This window comes from Myotis myotis, unplaced genomic scaffold (assembly GCF_014108235.1).
Source record: "Myotis myotis isolate mMyoMyo1 unplaced genomic scaffold, mMyoMyo1.p scaffold_m19_p_1, whole genome shotgun sequence".
Lineage (NCBI taxonomy): Eukaryota > Metazoa > Chordata > Mammalia > Chiroptera > Vespertilionidae > Myotis > Myotis myotis.
Genome location: NW_023416313.1, coordinates 86,329,561 through 86,351,283, shown reverse-complemented (window position 1 = coordinate 86,351,283; position 21,723 = coordinate 86,329,561). Strand labels below are relative to the sequence as shown.

The following is a 21,723-nucleotide window of genomic DNA, read 5'->3' as shown; positions in this document are numbered from 1 at the left end:
AAACGCTCAAACACCCTATACCCTTTGGATTGGGACTGAAGAGTAAGATTACTGTGCAGTGGAGTGCTACTTTACAACAGGTGTTTGGGTGACCAGTCAGTTTCCCCGTGTAGTTATGAACTACAGATAGAATCCGCAGGAGCCCTCAGAAGGCTGTTTGAAATTGAGATGTTTTCATTTAACATCACATGGAACTTTGCAAATGGCAGAAAAATATCTTTCGGGACCCAGCCACTGTTTCTGTAGTCAGATTTCTGTCTCATTGGCAGATACATTTCATGTTAGCTTCATCTTCTTAGCTGATAGCAAGGCTGTTGGTTCTTTGAGGCACAGGCTTGGGAACCTGTCACTTAGGGAGCTCCATGAAAGGGAGCCTTTGGCTATGAGAATACTCTGAAGGGATGTTGTAAAGATGTCATCTTGGAAGCAAAGCAGATCTTACGTGTAGTTTCATCAGGGTACAGTTTTGCAGATGGCACATAATAGATTGGTGCTAAGCCCCTCCCTATATGTGCTTGTGCTGCATGCTGAATAAAGCCTTTAATGTCAGCAGGCATAGGATGTGCCCTGCCATCAGATATACAAAGCATTGCCTTCATGTCTGCTGGAGTGAATATGGACATAGAATATGAAAACCTGTGGGGGCAACAATGGAATTACAGATCTGAACATGTCACAGCACAAATAGGAGTGTTGCCTTGACCACAGATGTTGTTTCATCAGCATTAAGCAGTGTTTAGAATGTTCTCTACATTTAGAAGCCTTAAGTGCTTTTGAATTATAAGGCAAATTTAGATCAGTGGTTGTGCTTGAGCAAATTGTCATTTGTGTGTGTGTGTGTGTGTGTTTTAATCCTCACCTATAGAGTGAGGCTATTTTTATTTTTCCATTGATTTTTAGAAAGAGTGGAAGGGGGGAGGAGGGAGAGAGAGAGAGAGAAACGTTAATGTGAGAGAGACATTGATTGGTTGCCTCCCACATGCGCCAGTAAGGGTTTGGATCGAACCTGAAATCCTCTAGTGCACAGGCCAATGCTCTAACCACTTACCACGCTGGCCAAGGCCATTGTCATTTGTTCTTAAAGGACATAACTGAGCGCTGTTTTGCCATTAATGTTTGAGTGTTGCTTTACAGCTTAAATCACAATACTTGGAGTATTTCTCATTTTTATTTTTGAAAAAATGATTGCAATCTTAAATATGAATGTGTTTCTAGGTAATTATGAGAAGTACTTTTTTGTACATTAATAGGCCTTATATTTTGGATCAGTATTAGGTTTATAGAAAAATTGAGCAGAAAGTACAGACAGTTTTTTTATGCCATTGGCTGTCTCATTTTTCATTTCCACCAGCAGTGAATTTCCACCAGAGTTCCTGTTGTTCTATAGCCTCACCAGCATTTGGTGTTGTCAGTTTTCCAGATTTTGGCCATTGTAATAGGTGGACTGATTTCTCATTGTTCTTTTAATTTGCATTTCCCTGTGACATATGATGTCGAGCCTGTTTTCATAAGCTTATTTGCCATCTGTATATCTTTGGTGAGCTTCTCAACATTATGTCTGATAATAGCTGTAGGTTTTTTTGTAGATATTTTTTTTTTTATCAAGTTGAGGCAATCCCCACCTTTTTTCTAGTTGACTAGTAGTTTTTATCATGAGTGGATGCTGAATTTTATCAAATGCTTTTTCTGCATCCCTGTTGATATCATGATGTGAGTTTTCTCCCTTAGACTGTTGAAGTGATAGATTATAAAAATGGATTTTTAAGTGTTGAATCATCCTTGCATATCTGGTATAAATCTCACTTAGTCATGGTGTATAATTATTTTCATACACCTTTGGATTCAGTTTGTTGATATTTTGTTGAGAATTTTTGTATCTGTTTATGAGAGATATTGCTCTGTAGTTTTCTTGTAATTTTTTTTTTTCTGGTTTAGTATTAGGGTAAGGCTGGCCTCACTGAGTGAATTAGGAAGTAGTCTCCAAGTTTCTATCTTTTGAAAGATGTTGTAGAGAACTGGTATAATTTCTTCCTTAAATGTTTGGTAGCATTCACCAGTGAACCCACCAGAGCCTGGTGCTTTCTGTTTTGGAAGCTTATTAATTATTGATTCAATTTCTTTAGTAGCTGTTGGCCTATTCAGATGGTTTGTTTCTTGTGTGAGTTTTGACAGATTGTGTCTTTGAAGGAACTGGTCTATTTCATCTATATTTTCAGTTTTGTGGGCATAGAGATGTTCATAGCATTCCTTTATTAGCCTTTTATCATCCATGGGATCTGTAGTGATGTCCTCCCTTTTATTTCTGATATTAGTAGTTTGTGTGTTCTTTCTTTTTTTCTTAGTTAGCTTGCCTATTGATTTCATTGATCTTTTCAAAGAACCAGCATTTGGTTTCATTGATTTTTCTCTGTTGGTTTCCTGTTTTCAATTTCATTGATTTGTGCTCTAATTTTGTATCATTATTTCGTTATTTTTCTTCTACTTCCTTTGCATTTAATTTGCTTTTATTTTTTTAGTTTCCTAAGGTATATACTTAGATTATTGATTTTAGATTTTCTTTTTTAATATACGCATTCACTGCTATAAATTGCCCTCAAGCACTGCTTTTTCTACATCCATAAATTTTTGATAAGTTGCATGTTCATTTTTTATTTAGTTCAAATTGTTTTTAAATTTCTCTTGAGATTTCTTCATTGACCAGTGTATTACTTAGGAGTGTGTAATCGCCAGGTATTTTGGACTTTTCCAGCTATCTGATTTCTAGTTTAATTCCACTGTGGTCTCAGAGGAGACACTGCATGATTTCCATTCTTTTAAATTTATTAAGGTGTGTTTTGTGGCTCCGAATGTGGTCTATTATAGTGAAATTTCTTGTGAGCTTGAGAAGAATGTGTATTCTGCTGTTTTTGGATGAAGTAGTGTATAGATGTCAATTCAGTCCAGTTGATTGATTGTGTTGGTGAGTTCTCCTGTGTCCCTACTGACTTTTCGCTCGCTGGGTCTGTTAAAGTGACTGTTTAGCCCTGGCTGGGGAGCTCATTTGGTTAGTGTGGTCCTGATATGCGAAAGTTATGGGGTTGATCTCCGGTCAGGGCACATACAAGAATCAGCCAATGAATGCTTACATAAGTGGAGCAACAAATCAATATCTCTCTCTCCTTCTCTCACCCCCGCCCCCTCTAAAAAGTCAATAAAATAAAAAAAAAGTGCCATAAAAAGTGAAACATGAGTGTGTATATCCTCGCTGGAGAGAGTGCACATGCTTGCCTTTCCTTTATACATTTGTGTCTGTCTGTTCAGAAGTGTGATGGGAAACTGGGATTATTTGCTATCTGTAAACCCTTCTACAAGGATGAATCAGAATTCTACCTTTAGACACTTGTAGTGCTTCTCAACCTTCCTAATGCCACGACCCTATAATACAGTTCCTCATGTTGTGGTGACCCCCAACCATAAAATTATTTTCGTTGCTACTTCATAACTGTAATTTTGCTACTGTTATGAACCGTAATGTAAATATCTGATATGCAGGATGTATTTTCATTGTTCGCGACCCACAGGTTGAGAACCGCTGTGTTGGGGGAGGACCTCAAGGGTTCTTTTTCCATTTGCTGCTCAAGCTCACCCTTCTCTTAAAGGTGCCATATTCTGAGATCATGGTATGTTAGCTATCCAAGGCCTGTGGGTTGTACTCTGAAAGCAAGAGAGTAGTATGGTTATTAATAATGGCATTCATAATGTTTACTCCTTAAACTGTTCATTCCCGTATCCTGAGGTCCAGCCTCTGACCACGCATGGCTTAAAAGCTCAGAATGAAAGCACGTGGCTGCCTGTTCATTGGTCACCACCATCATCCATTTTGTGGATGGTCCATTAGACCCTGAAAGATGCCTTGGGCTCCACCAGCAGCAGAGCTCTGGTTTGAATCTTGCCGCTCACCTCTGGCCCCTATCCCTGAAATGATGCCCATCATTTCAGGCCTTTGGGCGCTTTGCTTCATCTCTCTTTGTTTCGCTCAAGGTTCAGTTGCACAAACTTCTAGTGTGCCCCTCATTTCCCTTTTTTCTTTCTTCTTCCTCTTTTCAGTTGTTCTTGGTACTTTAATGTTCCTTTATTTGGACACCAAATAGCTCTTTGGAGTCCTGAAAGTTAACTTTCTTCATTCTCATTTTGTTCTCTAAACATGATCCTTCCTCCAAGGCTTAAAAGAAGACCTCAATTAAAAGATGCTGCTTTGTGATAGAGTTATGCAAATAAGCCAGTATGTAATTTGTTTGAGGTTGCATAGAAGGAATGTTGGAAACCTGTTTGGTGAGGGTGTCTGATGTGGGTAATAACGGATAAGGTAAACCAAATAAAGTTTTTATAGTTAAGTACAGATTATTCCTTTTCTAAAACAAGCTTCTCATAAAATGGAAGCAAACTGCTGATAACTAGTGAGGAGGCTCGAGTAAACAGCCTCTTAGAAATCTTAAGACAACGAAAGATTAGGAGAGAAAAAAAAAAATTGAGGAACTAGATGACAGAACCAAGAGACCTGAATGGCTGGGAATCTACAGGAGACTTCTAAGCAAGACCTGAAGAGTTAGCATAAGTTTAGCTCTAGCTCAATTACTCAGGTATAAGCTGGTCTGCTCATTCTGTTAACCTACTCTGGTGTGTACACTACAGGGTCCTTGAAGTTTTCTAATACTTATGTATGTCCTGCGGAGTTACTCTGTTTCTTCCCAAATATCCCCTCTCCCTCACTGGAGGTGAACTCTCTTGGGAAGCCCTATTTCTAATAATCCCCACCTCCCAAATTTGTCTCTATCTTAATTCATATTTATCCATGTCTAGTTTCATTTTTATTTTCAAAGAGAGAACTTTATTTGAGCAAGAGTAATAATCATAGTAAACATGTACATTTTAATTTCATGAACTATATAATTATGCTATATTTACCCAGAGAGGCTAGCCTTTTAGCTACCTGGTGCCACATCACCACACATGGCATCTTGCTGAAAAGAAAACTTTTAAGTTTTCAGGACAGAGTATTTTTATTTGCTCGCCCCACACATAGTGACCAAAATGAAAAAAATGAGGTTTGCTATTTTTATCCTTAGTACATAATGATATTAAATAGACTGTGTACTTATTGCAATAAACTTTTTAAAGAGACTGTTAATATGGTAGTTGATACTTAAAAATTTGTGTTGGGAGTTCTTAACTCATCTTTTCTCTTTTACTTGTTAGTGATAATAACAACTCATGTTCATTTCAGAAAATGTTAAACCTGGATAAGCAAAAGGAAAACTTAAGTCATCTATGTATCTATCACCTGTTAACATTTTCATTTTGCATTATCTTTCCAGCATGTTTATGCTTACACATACAACTTAAAAAAAACCCCACACAGAATAGCCCCTGGCTGGTGTGGCTCAGTGGTTGAGGTCGACCTATGAACCAGGAGGTCACAGTTCGATTCCTGGTCAGGGCATATGCCGGGGTTGTGGGCTCAATCCCCAGTGTGGGGTGTGCAGGAGGCAGCTGATCAATGATTCTCATCACTGATGTTTCTATCTCTCTCTCCCTTTCCCTCTCCCTTTCTCTCTGAAATTAATAAAAATATGTTTAAAGAAATTAAAAAAAAAACAGAATAAATAGGATCATACATATATTGTATTGTACATCTGACTATATCATATTCCATTGTCTCCATCCACCACCATTTATTTAAGCAGTCCCCTGTTGTAGGACACTTCGTCATTTCCAGTTTTTCACTGTTATTAACAGTGTCAGAGACTCAGAGCTTAATGTTTGTTCACATTCTTAGTGTACTTATAAAATATTAGAAATGTATTTTACAATAGTCCTGGAGAGCAGCTTGATGATTTTGGGGGGAGGGGGCGCCGATTTAATATGCAACACATAGTAGCTCGCTTTTTTGATTTGCGTTTCTTTGTTCAACAATAAGAGTAAACACTTTCGCACTTTCAGTGTAAAGTGGCAGAAGGTCTGAAAGCATTTCAGTAAGTTAAATAATTATTTAAGTTTCACTGTACATGACCTTCATGTCACTCTAAGGAGTTTTAGGAGTCCAGGTGTAACAATAACAACTTTGTGTCAAGAAAGAAAGAATTAGATCGGCAGTTGTTTCTTCATGGAAGACCCAACAGAAAAACTATAGAAAGCAGAGGTTGCCAGATACAGGGCATTTTAATCTGTTGTTCAACCTTACTCTCTGGACTTAAAAAAAAAAATCTTATTTCTGGGATGTTTTGAATGCAACCTGCATTAGGCAGAGGAAAGTACAGAGTGAACTTTCAAGATATTTTAAATTTAAGTCTATAATTAGAAAACACTGTTTGCGTTCTCATGATACTATTTTATCCTGAAATCATCCATCTAAATTAGTGGGTCATTCCTCCCGCTCCGTTTTCTCCCTCCTCCTCTCTCAGACCTGCTTCTGAAAACCTTCAAGGCATCGCATGGGCTGTGTAGTATTCATGCCCTTGCCTTTCCCCCTCCTTTGTAAGATCACTTCAGTGACATCCTCTTCCTTGCAAGGAGCTCACCTGGGACTTCTCAGGAGCACAGCTGGCTGGCTTGTAAAGAGGAAGCTAGTGCACAGGCAGCTGTGTGCCAGGAAGACAGCAGAGAAACTAACAGGTGTGGTCGCTTCCCTCATGGAGTTTGCAGTCTGACCAAAGAGAGACAGGTTAAGCTTTACCAATACTTGATTAAATAATTACAAGGAGCAAACTGCGATGGTGGAGAAAACATGTGGAACCACGTGGAGCTGATGAAGGGGCTCTAATCCAGTGTGAGAGAGAATCGAGAGTCTAGGACAGTGATGGCGAACCTTTTGAGCTCGAGTTTGCGTGTCACCTCTGAAACGCGTGTCATAGGTTTGCCATCACTGGTCTAGGAGGTGGTGTTTGCCCAGGGTGCATAGGGCTCATCTTACGTGCATCTCCCACTCGCCTTCCTTGCGGAATGCTGAGGCCTGTGAACTGCAAGTGGAGATACCTCTTTCTTCTTTCTTTGGTGGCTTTAGCGATACCCCACAAGTATTAATGAAAATACATCACTCCAGTTGATTAACAACTTTAAGATGAACACTATTTCATCTGAAGAAAAATTATTTAAAAAATTAGCCATAAGTGCAGCATACTTTGGCCAGTGGGATGAAAAAGGTGGCCACATCGCTGGGACATCAGCTCATCCGGAGCCGTGTGGACTAGCCACGGAAGCTCAGCTGCATCGTGCCTTCCACGTGCAGTACGGGAACATCCGAAGGAACGAAGGTCCCTTTTTAGCTAGGATTTGTTCTCTAATAACTAGTCTTTAAAAAAAATATTACCTGTTTTCCAGCTTACCATAGAATGTGCCTTAACCACAAGAGTTTTCGTAATTGGAAGCCCCCCCTGTAACTGTTAGGTAGAACCTGAGGTAACTGTGACAAATGGGAATCTTTTTCTGAGCTGTTTTATCCCCTGAGATGATTATGGCTGTTCCTTTGCCAGACAGTGACTCCCAAGTCCTTTAGACTTAAAACACAGCCTTGTGGGGGAAATCGCTTTTCAACGCATCAGGTTCACTTGGTATGTGGCTGTACTTTTGTCACTTCCTGACGTTAGAGAACTTGTCCCACCAATTTTGGAACTGCCGCTCCTCAGCCTATTGGAAGCGGGGCTGGGGAGATGGGCATAAGGGGCGGTTTCTGGAGCAGCTGTTTCCCTGTCATTAGAGGTGCTTATGTGAGCCCATTGCCGTGGTTCTTCCCAAAGAGACTCTAGAAACTTAGGCTTTGGAATTTACTGAGGGGCACAATGAACTACGATCGTGTAATGTCTTATGGGAGTCTCCCTGGTCTTGCTGTTGCTCACTGTCTCTTGTGTACAGACCTGAAGGGACCATTTTAGAGCTATATGAAGAAAAGCTTGTTTTCCCTGCTTCCTCCCAACACACACAGGGGTAGACATGCACACTCTTTCTCAGAGTTTGGAACAAGGGGTTGAGAGCCAGAGTCATTTCGTAAGACTTAACTAGTACTAGTACACTCGAGTACCCCCTGTCGGGTCTCTGTTTTAGCCAGCTAACACATGGATAGTGCATACTGTATGCCAGGTGTTGTTTCTAAGCTTTTTATAAGCACTAACTCCTTCAGGGCTCTCAAAGACCCTGTGAGGTTAGTGCTGTTGTTTTCCCTACTGACAGATGAGGAAACTGAGGCACAGGGTATTGTGCCGGGAGTCCCATAGGAGCTGAGTGTGATGCTGGGTTTCAGAATCCTTGCTCCCAGCCCCTGAGCTTTGCTGCCTCGGCAGGGATTCCCTCCCAGGAGCCGGTGGGACAGCCTCCAGTCACAGAAATGCCAGCCCTCTTCCAGCTTGTCTGTGGTCAAGGACCTCTGGCCTCTGTTTCTGGCTCTCTGACTCTGCATTGTTCTTCTCACGGTCACATTTCATACGTTATATACTTTATTCTGAAGTTATGCATGGTACATATACGTAAAATTAATATAAATCATGAGTGTCTGTGACACTTTAAAAAATGGCTCCTTTTTAAACATGACACAACATTAGAATGTTTACAAAAAGAATCTCTGGACTAGTAAGCACAAATTTGCATTCTACCACACACCCCCTTTTTTCTTTGAAAACATTTTTTTTAATATATGTTTATTGATTTCAGAGAGGAAGGGAGAGGGAGAGAGAGATAGAAGCATCAATGATGAGAGAGAATCAATCAGCCGCCTCCTGCACACCCCCCACTGGGGATCGAGCGCGCAACCTGGCATGTGCCCTGAGTGGGACTCAAACCAGCGACCTCTTTGTTCATGCGCCAACGTTCAACCATTGAGCCACAGCAGCCAGGCAAGGGCACACATTTTGAATATGACTGGATGAAAGTCACATGTAGCCATGTAATTGAATAAAATCTGTGAGCTGACAACATTATTAGTGTAATTAAGACCATGTCATAAATAATTATAATCATCCACAGACTTAAGTTGTGGCCCAAGAGCTGCTATCTGCTTGTTCATTTGGCTTGTGCTTCCTACCTAAGGAACAAAATGTTGCTGTTTTATGAGCTACTTTGACTTCAGCTTCTCCCAGTTTGACGCTCTGGGCTTGTTTCTATATATGGCCGTGTGTGTAGGTATCCGAAAAGCCTTGGCCCTTGGGGATGTGTCTCCTTGAGAAATCTCTTTGTTAGTCCAGTTCTTACTTGAGCAGGCATTTCTCTAAAGCTTGATTTTCAAGCTTTCCTTCTCCTGGCACACATTACTAGCATTTTGTGGCACACCAAAAATATTGTGCTTTTTTGCTGATCTGACAAAAAAAAGATATATTTTTGACTCATTCATACCAGACAGCTATTGTCTGTCTTTCTTTCTTTCTTCCTTTCTTTCTTTCTTTCTTTCTTTCTTCCTTTCTTTCTTTTGCTTTTTATACCACTTTATTCCAACCTGCGCACCTCAATATAAAACGAAACACTGGTGAACTGTGCTGTTGTCATTTTTTAATGTGACAATCCAAAGGAAAAGAGATCAGTGCCCCTGACTAAATAGTCAGGTATTGCATGTTTTGAAAATTCATGTGGCACACCATTTGCAATCGCTGCTCTGAACTAATTTATTTTATTTATTTATTTTTTATTGATTAAGTTATTACATATGTGTCCTTATCCCCACGTTACCCCATATCCCCCCACACTCATGCCTTCTGAACTAATTTAACTCAACTTCCTAAATAGGTAATTAAATCGATTCTTATGATAGAGCAGCTCAAGTTGGCAGGTACAAAGCAAAACCCAGTGAGATCTTTGGTGGATGTTAACACTCCCGCAGTCACTGGAGGCAGGGACAGATGCCTTTTGGGGTGCCTGGAGGCTGCATTTGTAAACACCTTCAATATTAAGGGCCACATGACCCTTTTGGTTCGTTTAATAGTGGTTCTCAACCTTCTGGCCCTTTAGATACAGTTCCTCATGTTGTGACCCAACCATAAAATTATTTTCGTTGCTACTTCATAACTGTAATGTTGCTACTGTTATGAATCGTAACGTAAATATCTGGTATGCAGGATGGTCTTAGGCGACCCCTGTGAAAGGGTCGTTCGACCGCCAAAGGGGTCGTGACCCACAGGTTGAGAACCGCTGGTTTACTAACCTGACTGAATATACATTATTTTTCCCTAATAGAATCTCAGGGCTGTAGAAATGTCTCAATTATGGGGACCTCTGAAGGGTTTAAAGTAGGAGAGTAGAATTTTAGAAAGACTGATGTGGAAATTCGGGGATGGGGTAAGGAAGAGATGGCTGTAATCCAGGGGAAACATGACAGTGGCTGGGAGCAGGGTCAGGTGAGTGGGGACGGGAGTGAAGTCGAGAGAGAGGGGAGTCAATAGCTGGAGTAATGTTCCACGTGAAATGAGAAAAACACCCTCCAAGGGCGGGTGGTCCTTCCAGAGGGTTAGACTCGTCCCACTGAGAGTGTGGTACAGGGTGTGAAATATGAAACCAAGCTGCTTACCTCTATGGTGGGCCTCACTGGAACATGGCATTTTTGATCAGTAGAAGTGTATTTCATCTCCACACGGCATTTCAGGTACACTTCTGGTCTTTTATTTGTATAACAGTTTTATTGAGATATAATCACACACCATAAAACCTACCCTTTTAAAGAGGATAATTCGGTGGTTTTATAGAGTTGTGTAACCATTCCCATCACTGGTTTTAGAACATATGCATCCCCCCAAAAAGAAACCCATTCGCTTTCACTCCATTTCCCGCTACCCCCAGCCCCTGGCAACCACTAATCTACTTTCTGTCTCTGTGGATTTACCTATTCTGCACCTTTCACTTAAATGTGGTCTTTTGAAACTGGCTTCTTTCATTTAGCATAATGTTGTCAGGGTTCACCTACACTGAAGCATGTATCGCCGCTTCATTCCTTTTTATTGCCAAATAGTTTTCATTTATAAGATGCACCACGTTTTGTTTACCCACTCATCAGTTGGTGCACACTTGGATTGTTTCCACTCCTTGGCTATTAGGAATTATGCTGCAGTGAACATTTTCGTACAGGTTTCTGTGTGGACGACTGTTTTCGTTTTCCATGGGTATATTCCTAAGAGTGACACATTCATTCTTGAGTCTCTGCCAGCAGTTGAATATTTTTGGTGAAAGTGATATCTCAATAGAAAATCAGTTTCTGGTTGCAGATAGGTAGCTATCCTGGGACTGTTAAACATGGGTTTTAACAAAATTTGTAAGGTGGTTAAAAGATACATAGATCAACTGTCAGGTTGTGTGTGTGTGTGTGTGTGTGTGTGTGTGTGTGTGTGTGTTGATCTCAGGCTGTGCTCTTAGGATATTCATATTGTGGTTCTAGGAACTGTAGACCTGGACTTTGGCAGCATATGTTTACTTCCACCCACAAGCCAGACTTTAGTTACTTAAAATCCATTAAAAGAGAGAGGGAGCGATGAATAGACAAGAGCATGTAGGATTTTAGGACAGTGAAACTGCTCTGTATGATGCCATAATGATAGGTACCCGTCATTATAAATTTGCCAAACCTTGTAGAAAGTACACACCAAGAGTGAGCCCTAATGTCCAGTAAACTTTGTGATACTGGGTAATAATGCTGGGTCCATGTAGGTTCTTCAGTCATAACAAATATGCCACTCTGTGGGGGATGTTGATAATGGGGGGGGGGGGGGGGCTATGCATGTGTGGGGGCAGGGGAACTATGAGAAATCTCTGTGCTTTCTGCTCAATGTTGCTATGAATCTGAAATGGCTCTAAAAAATAAAGTCTATTTTAAAAATCCACTAAACCAGCGGTTCTCAACCTGTGGGTCGCGAACAATGAAAATACATCCTGCATATCAGATATTTACATTATGATTCATAACAGTAGCGAAATTACAGTTATGAAGTAGCAACGAAAATAATTTTATGGTTGGGGGTCACCACAACATGAGGAACTGTATTAAAGGGTCGCGGCATGAGGAAGGTTGAGAACCACTGCCACAAGCAGCTGTCTGTATTTCAAAGGGAACCTTCCACCATTTGGTTTGAAGGCGACAGATTGTATACAGGTAGTCTCCTGTTTGCCCTGTATGCAGCCGGTCCCTCTGCCTCTGTGCAAAGCCCTGGATGGCCTGGCCTCTGCCCTGTGCCTTTCTTTACTCCTTGATCATATGGCCTTTCTATTCTTTTGCACCTACCTGGCTCATTCTTGCTCAGGGCCTTTGAACCAGCTCCTCCTTAGCCTGGAGTGCTGTTCTTCCATGGACCCCCCCCCCCCCCCCAATTATCCTCTTAACATTCCCTCAGAGAGACCCCTTGACTGGTTGCTCTAAATCAGCCACATCAGCCCTGGTCTTATTTGACTGACTTCTCTAGGTGACATTTACCACAGTCTTCTTGTTTATCTGCTGGTTTGTTCCATGTGAGAAGGTGAGCCTGTGAGGGAAGGGAATGCTGCCTCTCCCGCTGCACCCCCAAACAGGGTCTGTCGTGTAGTAAGGAGATGTCCATGGGATGAACGGCCAAGTTGCTTTTCTCCTTCTGAGATGCTGGTACCTGTTAGCGCCAGTGTCTTCCTGGGGGCAGTGTCAGGTAGCTCTTGATTTCACCGCCACCCCCAGGAAACCAACAAAACATAACAATAAAGCATCATCGTTATTTAACCTCTCACTTTTTCCACCTTGTAGAGCTACCCTCCTCTGCCCCACACCACTCTTCGCAGAAAGGATCTGCTGCGAGACAGTGTCAACTGCTGTGAGGACCAGGGTGGGATTCGCTTGGCACCATCTGCAAATAGTAGGTTTGGGGCTTCCTGGCACTATATCATACATATAATTTGCATCAGTGGAAGGTTGGCTGCCTCCCAATTGTCCTGCAACTTCTCTGCTAGCTTCTGTTTTCCAGTGAAGACATTTCTTTCATAAATGCCTTAGCAATGAGAATGTCTATTTTATTCTCAGGAGAGGCTTAGATTTCAAGCTTCCTTGAGTGCTTGAAATCGGGTACATGGCTGCTTCCTTTATCATTGGATTGTTGTCCTAAGTGCCAGCAAGAGAAATAGAGGTAACACCAAAATGTTCTGACCTCTTCCCATTACTGCCAAGAGGTTCTTTTATACCTACCTGGCTCATTCTTGCTCAGGGCCTTTGAACCAGCTCCTCCTTAGCCTGGAGTGCTGTTCTTCCATGGATTCCCCCCCCCCCCCCTTATTATCCTCTTAAGTAACATTCCCTCAGAGAGACCCCTTGACTCAGTAACTGCCTCAGCTGTGCCTTAAGAAAAGTTAGTCATGCTTGGCCATGTGGTTCAGTGGTTAAGCATCAACCTATGAACCAGGGAGGTCATGGTTCTATTCCCGGTCAGGGCATATGCCCCAGTTTCAGGCTTGATTCCCAGTAGCAGGTGTGCAGGAGGCAGCCGATCAGTGATTGTCATCATTGATGTTTCTAATTCTCTCTCCCTCTCCCTTCCTCTCTGAAATCAGTAAAAATTTATTTTAAAAAAAAAGTTTGTGGTACTAAAGATCTTCAGAGAAGCATCAATCAGCTCTGCACCTATTCAGCAACTTTACTGCAATTATTACTAGCAAAATCATTCCGCTTTATAGTTATTTAAACCAAGGTTAAAACGGACTGGTAATTATATCCATTCTATGTCCATTAAGGAGGAAGGAGGTTTCCTCTTTTGTGATTGACATTTGCAAGTCAATTCACTGTCTATACCAATTTGGATTTAATTTCAATGAAAATTTTATTCTTGAAAATAAAAATATCAGTTGCATTTTTAATGCAAAATATTTTCTCTCCTCTACATATATAAGCCCCTTATGATTGGGGCTCATTTGAGTCTTACGATAGCCATTCTTTTTCATCATTACTAATTAGTGTGGTGTTTGCCTAAAAAGACCAGTCCTAAGATGCACTCCAGGGCCTTATAATTCCAAGTTAATAAAAAAGAAATTTTTATGAACATTTAAGAGTTACTGTTCAGCACAACATTCTATAGGCTTATTTGTCTTCCGTAAAATTCAAAATAATTCTAGAAATGTTGCTGGGATTTGAATCCCTATATCAGGCAGATACTAGGAATGACAACCATTTCTAAATGTTTGACCCCAATGATGTCTCTCCCTTTGTCTGGTGGTGTCTGTCCCATTGCAGCTGGGCAAAGAAAAGAATTCATTTATCCTACAGATACCTACTGAACGATTTCTGGGCACTTTTTAGTGTTGAGAACAAGGCAGTGAACAAAGCAAACTCCCTGCTTTCGTGGAGCTTTAAAGAAGCTTCTGAATGTCCTAAGCAAACACATGAGAGAAGGGAGGTGCAGAAAACTTGACTCACTCCCAGGTGTCTCCGGGAACCCCCTTCAAAATGGCAGCCAGACCCAAGGTGAAAACATTATTAGAACCTGGTTTGGAAAACAAGATAAATGCAATCTTATGCTCTAGATCAGCGGTTCTCAACCTGGGTTGCCAACCTGTAGGTCGCAACCCCTTTGGGGGTGGAATGACCCTTTCACAGGGGTCGCCTAAGACCACCGGAAAACACATATATAACTACATATTGTTTTTGTGATTAATCACTATGCTTTAGTTATGTTCAGTTTGTAACAATGAAAATACATCCTGCATATCAGATATTTACATTATGATTCATAACAGTAGCAAAATTACAGTTATGAAGTAGCAACGAAAATAATTTTATGGTTGGGGGTCATCACAACGTGAGGAACTGTATTAAAGGGTCGCGGCATTAGGAAGGTGGAGAAACACTGCTCTAGATTAATCATTGCAAAAATATAGAAGCCTATTAAAACAACAAATAAAAAGATGCCAGGTTGGGCTTAGGAAAGAAAGAGGAATTACTTCTCAAGTATACTATTTCAATACATTTTTTTCAGGTTTGCAGATTCTGCCCAAATTCTGCCTCTACCATCCCCTCCCAGCTTCCATTGCCAGTATCTAATGCATCCTGCCTGTTTCTCCACGCACAGACAAGCAAATGTGACTATGAATTCATCTTGGCTCCCTTCATAAAGTAAAAGATAACAAACTATACCTCTCTGCAATATATGTCTTCTAGTGCCTGTAGGAGCATTCATCACGTTAGTACTAAGAGAGCTTCCTCATTCTTTTTTTTGTTTTTCTCCACAGTTACAGAGTAGTCCATTGTATGGATGTACCACAATTTAAATAGTGACCTATTGATAGGCATTTGGGTTGTGGCCAATCCTTTGCTCTTAAACAATGCTGCAGTAAATAACTTTGCACATAGGTTATTCGGCTTTATGCAATGATATCTGTGTAAATTTTCAAAGTAGGATCACAAGTCATAAGGTTTGTGTATACTTTTGATAGATATTATCAAATTGCCTCCCAGAGGGGGTTTTTCTTCTTCTCAGCACTGCTAGGAATGTGTGAGGGGAATGGTCCAGGGTCTGGTTCTTTGCCAGTCTGGTAGGTTAAATGGTGTCTCAGGAGTTTCAATATAGGAATATTATTTGTTAGAGTTTTCAGTGGTGCTTCTTTTTTTAAAGAAGAAAATGCATAGAATTTGGCTGTTTTTATTGTACAAGTGGACTACTAAAGGCCATCTTAAATCTTCTATTATGTAATTTAAAGTAATGCTTGTTCATGTTAAAAATGCTCCATTTTAAGTTCTGAAAACACAGGATAAAAATGCTTCTCAGGCTCATGATGTACGTAGGTGACCTGCTGGAGAAAGTCCTTTTCTTCTGTAGTTTGGTCCTATATGATACAGAGAACTGAAATAGGACAAAATGAAGTATCACAGTGGGTCTGAGATAGCTGTCCTTAGTTAGACAGGCTGCTTGTAAGGTTGGCCCTTGGCTAGCCTCTGGGAATTTAGATGTGAGTAGGGTTTCCACCATAATGTCTCTGGGTCTGAACTGCTTTTGCAGACAGTAATATTTATGTTGAATATCTGCTTGCCTTCTGGGAGGAATTGGGGTAAATGCCTGGCAGGTGCCTATGTGGCCAGCCCAGTAAAAACCCCAGGCACTGAGTCACTAATGAGCATCCCTGGCAGATAGCATTTCACAGGTGTTGTCACAGCTGTTGGGGAATTAAGTTTGACCTATGAGATTCCGCTGAAAAGGCCCTTGGAAGTTCACTGCTGGTCTGCCCCGGACTTTGCTCCATGTGCCTTTTTTTCTTTGCTGATGTTGCTTTGTGTCCTTTTGCTATAACATATAGCCGTGAATACAACCAAATGCTGGTCCTCTGAGTCTTCCCAGTGAATCACTGAACTGAAAGTGGTCTTGGGAACCTGACACAGTTAGTGTTGCAAAGATTTTAATATTCTGTCTGCAGTGTTAGTGGTGAGTGACACAAAAAATTTAAGCATGCAATTAACTGACCTTTGGCATTATATCTTGACTTGCAGTCTGTGTTCTGTTGTAAAATGTGTAATCCCTCAGGTTTCTGAGCAGTGATTTAGCATTTACATCTACAAATGGAGGCAACAAGAAGGCTGCCGGGTATTGAACGGTTTTATGTTTAGTGCCCAATCCACAACTGGTCCTTTGATCCTCCCAATGTTCATATTCAGGCTTAAAAGTTTCTTGCTTTAATTTTCTATAATTTGATGATTGGGTAAATACATTTACTCAAATTCCTTTGGATTTATAGCCACAGGATTTTAGTTAGGCAGTCTGATGTCTAATCCTGCTGTCATTCTAAAACTTACCTACAAATAAATAACCCTAGAGACTTCACTCAGGACAGCAGATCTTTATGTATAAATTAGTGACCCGGTGCATGGATTCATGCACATTGAAAGGAAATTAATTAGAAGAAATACTTTAATATCGCTATTCGCCCTTTCTCTATAATAGAAGTGTCAACCAAGTTCACGATCAACAATGACAGATTGAAACACACACTTGCAATTGGCACCAGTGAGAGCTTTATATGTATCGCACATGTGAAAGTCAACTTAGCCTTTTATATAGAGAGAATAAACTTGCTTAATTAGACCAGCTTTCTGATTTAGCTAAACCTTTTCCAGCCCAGTGAAGCACCCCAACTTCTCTTTCAGGTAATTGTCAGCAACACAGCAGTAAATATCAACACGAAGCAGATTATTATTGTAGATCACGCAGGGAGAGCAAAGTGTGAAATATTTAACTGCAGCAGTGTTTGACTATATTCTGCACAGTGAGAAAACCTGAAGTCATTTTCAAGGTCCACCATTTCTTCTTTTCAGTCAGGTCAAGTTTCTTTTTTAATCTCCATTTTCCGGCTAATGAAAAGAAAATTGGATTCCACCAAGTCTCCTATCTACCTACTCCAGCACTTCTGTGAGGATCAAATGAGATGAGGCAGGGAAAAATGCTTCACAGACATTTGGTTAAAGTGTGAAATGTTTGACCTGGCTATAAAGCAGGTCATGTTCCTGGGCTGAAGAAACTGCAAGGAGGCTAGTTGTCACTAAGGAGAGGAAGCCAGGTGTTGCTACGTGATGTTATTACCCAGACAGACACTTAGCATATTAGCCTTTTATATATATAGATTATATATATAGATAGGACACAAGCCCAAAGATTTTGAAACAGTTTTATTTTGTATAATTGTGTATTAATACCTCATTTAAATTTTTAAATGCTCAAATAGAAAACTGACAAACATGTTAAACATAAAGATTTATTCATTTAAGCTGCTTTCCCTAAAGAAATTAGATGGCATCTAAAGAGAAGTGTTTCTGTTTAGGCGGTTTAAAATGCTCATTGTGATCCCGAACACTGGTTCTTCATGCTCTCAGGTTTTTCTTTGTGTTACTACTATTTCCCCAACTAGACTTCCATCTCTGCGAAGGCAAGGACAAGGTCTGTCTGGTTCACCTGGCCATAGCAGACGTTCAGATATCTAAATGAAGGTTAAATAAGGTTTCAAAAGATGAGACAGAATTCCTGGTAATTCAGCTCTCAGAGTACACAAATGCAGGAAACTGTGCTGGCTACCACAGAGGAGGCGTTACTTCTATGTAATTGTCAGAAAGCTTTAATAGAGCATGGGAACAAATGTTCTTTTGTTATTGACACTTGCATTATGCAGGTAGCCAGCAACAGATTCATGAACCTAATAACTAAGCTTTCTGCTGGCAGTTTCATTCCCCAAGGCTAAACTCTATTTTGAAAATCTGAAAAGCAAAGTTTTCTATCCCCAGTTACATGCACAAGCCCAAACATTTCACAAGATTGAATGAAGCAGATGCACTTATCAGCCATGAACCCCAAATTGGGAGAACCATCTTTAGACACGGTGAAAGACTTTAAAATATTTTGGAGAACAATTGATCCCATATTACTTGCCAATTCTAATGGTAACCAATAATAAGCCAGTTCTAAAAATCAGAATACCCCTTTCTTAAAGCTATTATAGAATTTGGTGTATTTCAGGATTTTTATTTATTTTTTGATTTCAGAGAGGAAGGGAGAGGGAGAAAGAGATAGAAACATCAATGATGAAAGAGAATCATTGATTGGCTGCTTCCTGCATGCCCCCTACTGGGGATCAAGCCTGCAACCCAGTCATATGCCCTTGACCAGAATCGAACCTGCAACCCTCAGTTCCCAGGCAGGTGCTCTGTTCACTGAGCCAAGCCGGCTAAGGCTAGATTTCAGGATTTTTATAGACATGGGAATATTTCCCCCACCCCCCATGACATGCCTTTCAAAAAGAAAACATTTTGAAGACAATAAAGCTTTAACATATTAGTTGAAGATGAAAATCTTTGCTAGGTAAACTTATATACATACCCTTTTTGTAGCTGTCACGGACAAAGTAAAATTATATAATCTATTAGAGCAGGGGTCCTCAAACTACGGCCCGCGGGCCACATGCAAATACAAATATTGTACTTGTTCCCATTTTGTTTTTTTACTTCAAAATAAGATATGTGCAGTGTGCATAGGAATTTGTTCATAGTTTTTTTTAAACTATAGTCCGGCCCTCCAACAGTCTGAGGGACAGTGAACTGGCCCCCTGTTTAAAAAGTTTGAGGACGCCTGTATTAGAGCATTAGCCTGAACAACAAAGGGTCATGGGTTCGTTTCCTGGTCAAGGGCATGCATTTGGATTGCCAGTTCACTCCCCACCCCCAGTCATGGCACGTACGGGAAGCAACTAATCTATGTGTCTCTCTCAAATCGATGTTTCTCCCTCTCTCTCCCTCCCTCTCTCCCCCTCTCCCTTCCTTCCTCCCTCCCTCCTTTCTTCTTTTCCACTCTCTCTGAAAGAGCAATGGAAAAAAATCCTTAGGTGAGGATTAACGACAACAAAATAAATAAAAAATAATTTTTATTTTTTTCAATTACAGTTGACATATAATATTTTATTAGTTTCAGGTGGACAACATAGTGATTAAACATTTACATAACTTACAAATTGATCACCCTGGTAAATCTAGTACCCGTCTGACACTAAACATTGTTATTAAATATCATTGAATGTTTTCCCAGTGTTGTACATAACATCCCCATGACTATTTTGTAACTACCAATTTGTACCTCATAATCCCTTCCCCTTTTCACCCATCCTCCCAACAACATGCTACCCGGCAACCATCAGTTTGTTCTCTGTATCTCTGAGCCTGTTTCAGTTTTGTTCATTCATTTATTTTGTTTCTTAGATTCCACATATAAGTAAAATCATATGTTATGTCTTTGACTTATTTCACTTAGCATAATATGCTCTAGGTCCATTCATGTTGTTGCAGATGACAAGGTTTCATTCTTTTTTAAGGCTAAGTCATATTCCATTGTATATATGTACCAGTTCTTCTTTACCTATTCATCTATTGATGAATACTTAGGTTGCTTCCATATCTTAGCTATCTATATATAGAAAATAGAGGAATATGCAAATTAGCCAGGACACCGTAATGCCATGACCAAATAGCAGGGACCTGATGCTGCATGACACCTGGCCTGGGTAAAGGACCTCAGGTCACACTCCCCTCCTGGCACCAGGCTGGGAGACCTTAGGCCATGCCCCCTGCCCTGGCACCGGGTCAGGGGACCTCAGGCCACGCCCCCCGCCCCAGTGTCTGGCTGGGAGACCTCAGGCCATGCCTCCACCCCAGAGCTGGGCCAGGGGACCTCAGGCCGTGCTTTTTCTTGTCTGGGAAGACTTGTTCTGTCCTTTGATTCTAAATGATAGCTTTGCTGGGTAGAGTAATCTTGATTGTAGGTCCTTGCTTTTCGTCACTTTGAGTGTTTCTTGCCAGTCCTTTCTCACCTGCAAAGTTTCTGTTGAGAAATCAGCTGACAGTCTTATGGGAGCTTTCTAGTAGGTAACTAACTGCTTTTCTCTTGCTGTTTTTAAGATCCTATCTTTTTCTTTAACTTTTGGCTTTTTAATTATGATGTGGGCCTCTTGATGTGTGCCTCTATGGATTCCTCTCAGTTTGGATTCTCTGTTCTTCCTGGACTTGTATGTCTATTTCCTCTACCAGCTTTGGTAATTTTCCATCATTATTTTTTTCAGGTTGTTTTTCAATTTCTTGCTCTATGTCTTCTCCTTCCTCCATGATGCACATGTTGGTTCACTTGAAGTTGTCCCTGAGGCTCCTTAAGCTATCCTTATTTTTTTGGATTTTTTTCTTTCTGTTGTTCATATTGGATGTTTTCTGCTTCCTTATCTTCCAAACTGCTGATTTGATCCTCTGTTTCAGCTGTTTTACTGTTGACTCCCTGTCATGTGTTCTTCATTTCAATTAATATATTCTTCATTTCTGGTTGGTTCTTTTTTATGTTTCCTAATGAACCAAGACTGGTCATTGATATGGAAAAGCCACTGGAAAAACTTTGTGTAGGCCCACAACTTGGATGGGCCTGGGATCCCAGGGAATCAGCATGGTGGGGTGAACAGTATTAGTCGGGTTGATAGAGACTCAGATATGTTGCCTGCTAACTCAGTGGGGAGAGGACTGAGCAAAGGAACAATGGCCTGTGCCAGCACTTCTGTCTGGGAGAAAGCTGCCCCTCCAGCCTTTGCCCTGATGTCGGACAATTGAGCTCCTTTTCGTATGTCCCTGAGATTTTTCAAGCTACTGCCCCAGTGCTGGAGCTCAGAGGGAGTGAGTCTCTCAGCGAGTTAGTCCGTGCATGGGCCCTTTAAGAGGAACACCTGGGACTCCATCAGCCCTTTGTCTCACTAAACCTGTGGTCGGCAAACTGCGGCTCTCGAGCCACATGTGGCTCTTTGGCCCCTTGAGTGTGGCTCTTCCTAAGCCTTAGGAGTACCCTAATTAAGTTAATAACAATGTACCTACCTATATAGTTTAAGTTTAAAAAATTTGGCTCTCAAAAGAAATTTCAATCGTTGTACTGTTGATATTTGGCTCTGTTGACTAATGAGTTTGCCAACCACTGCACTAAACCACAATCTCCACTGGGGACTTCTCTTCCTGGCACTGAAACCCTGGGCTGAAGAGCCTGGTATGGGTCTGGGACTCCTTGCTCCTTTGAGGAGGACCTCTGCAGCCCCCCTCCCGATTTTTAACCACCACACACTGGTGTTCCATGTCGCCTCCTATCCTACCAGTGCCCCTCCTACAAGTCTCAATGCTGCTGCTTCTATATATTTTTAGTTACAGAACTTCTGTAACAGAAGTTCAGGTGATTCTCTGATGATTGTTCATAGTTTAGTTATAATTTTGATGTGGTCATGGGA

General features: G+C 40.9%; 1 protein-coding gene across 9 annotated transcripts in view; it reads left to right on the top strand.

Moving 5' to 3' along the window:
- Window positions 1-21,723, top strand: part of SGMS2 (sphingomyelin synthase 2) — a 90,710-nt gene that overhangs the window by 19,223 nt on the left and 49,764 nt on the right. For 3 of the 9 annotated variants that reach the window (XM_036343713.1, XM_036343710.1, XM_036343747.1), the window contains exon 2: window positions 12,713-12,821. The exons of 2 other annotated variants lie outside the window; for them this stretch is intronic. The gene's annotated coding sequence lies outside the window, so the exon portion shown is untranslated. Of the gene's footprint in view, window positions 1-12,712; window positions 12,822-14,927; window positions 15,065-15,107; window positions 15,132-21,723 lie in introns of those variants that run through there. 4 more of the 9 variants (XM_036343763.1, XM_036343724.1, XM_036343742.1 and 1 more) reach the window with 3 other exon arrangements.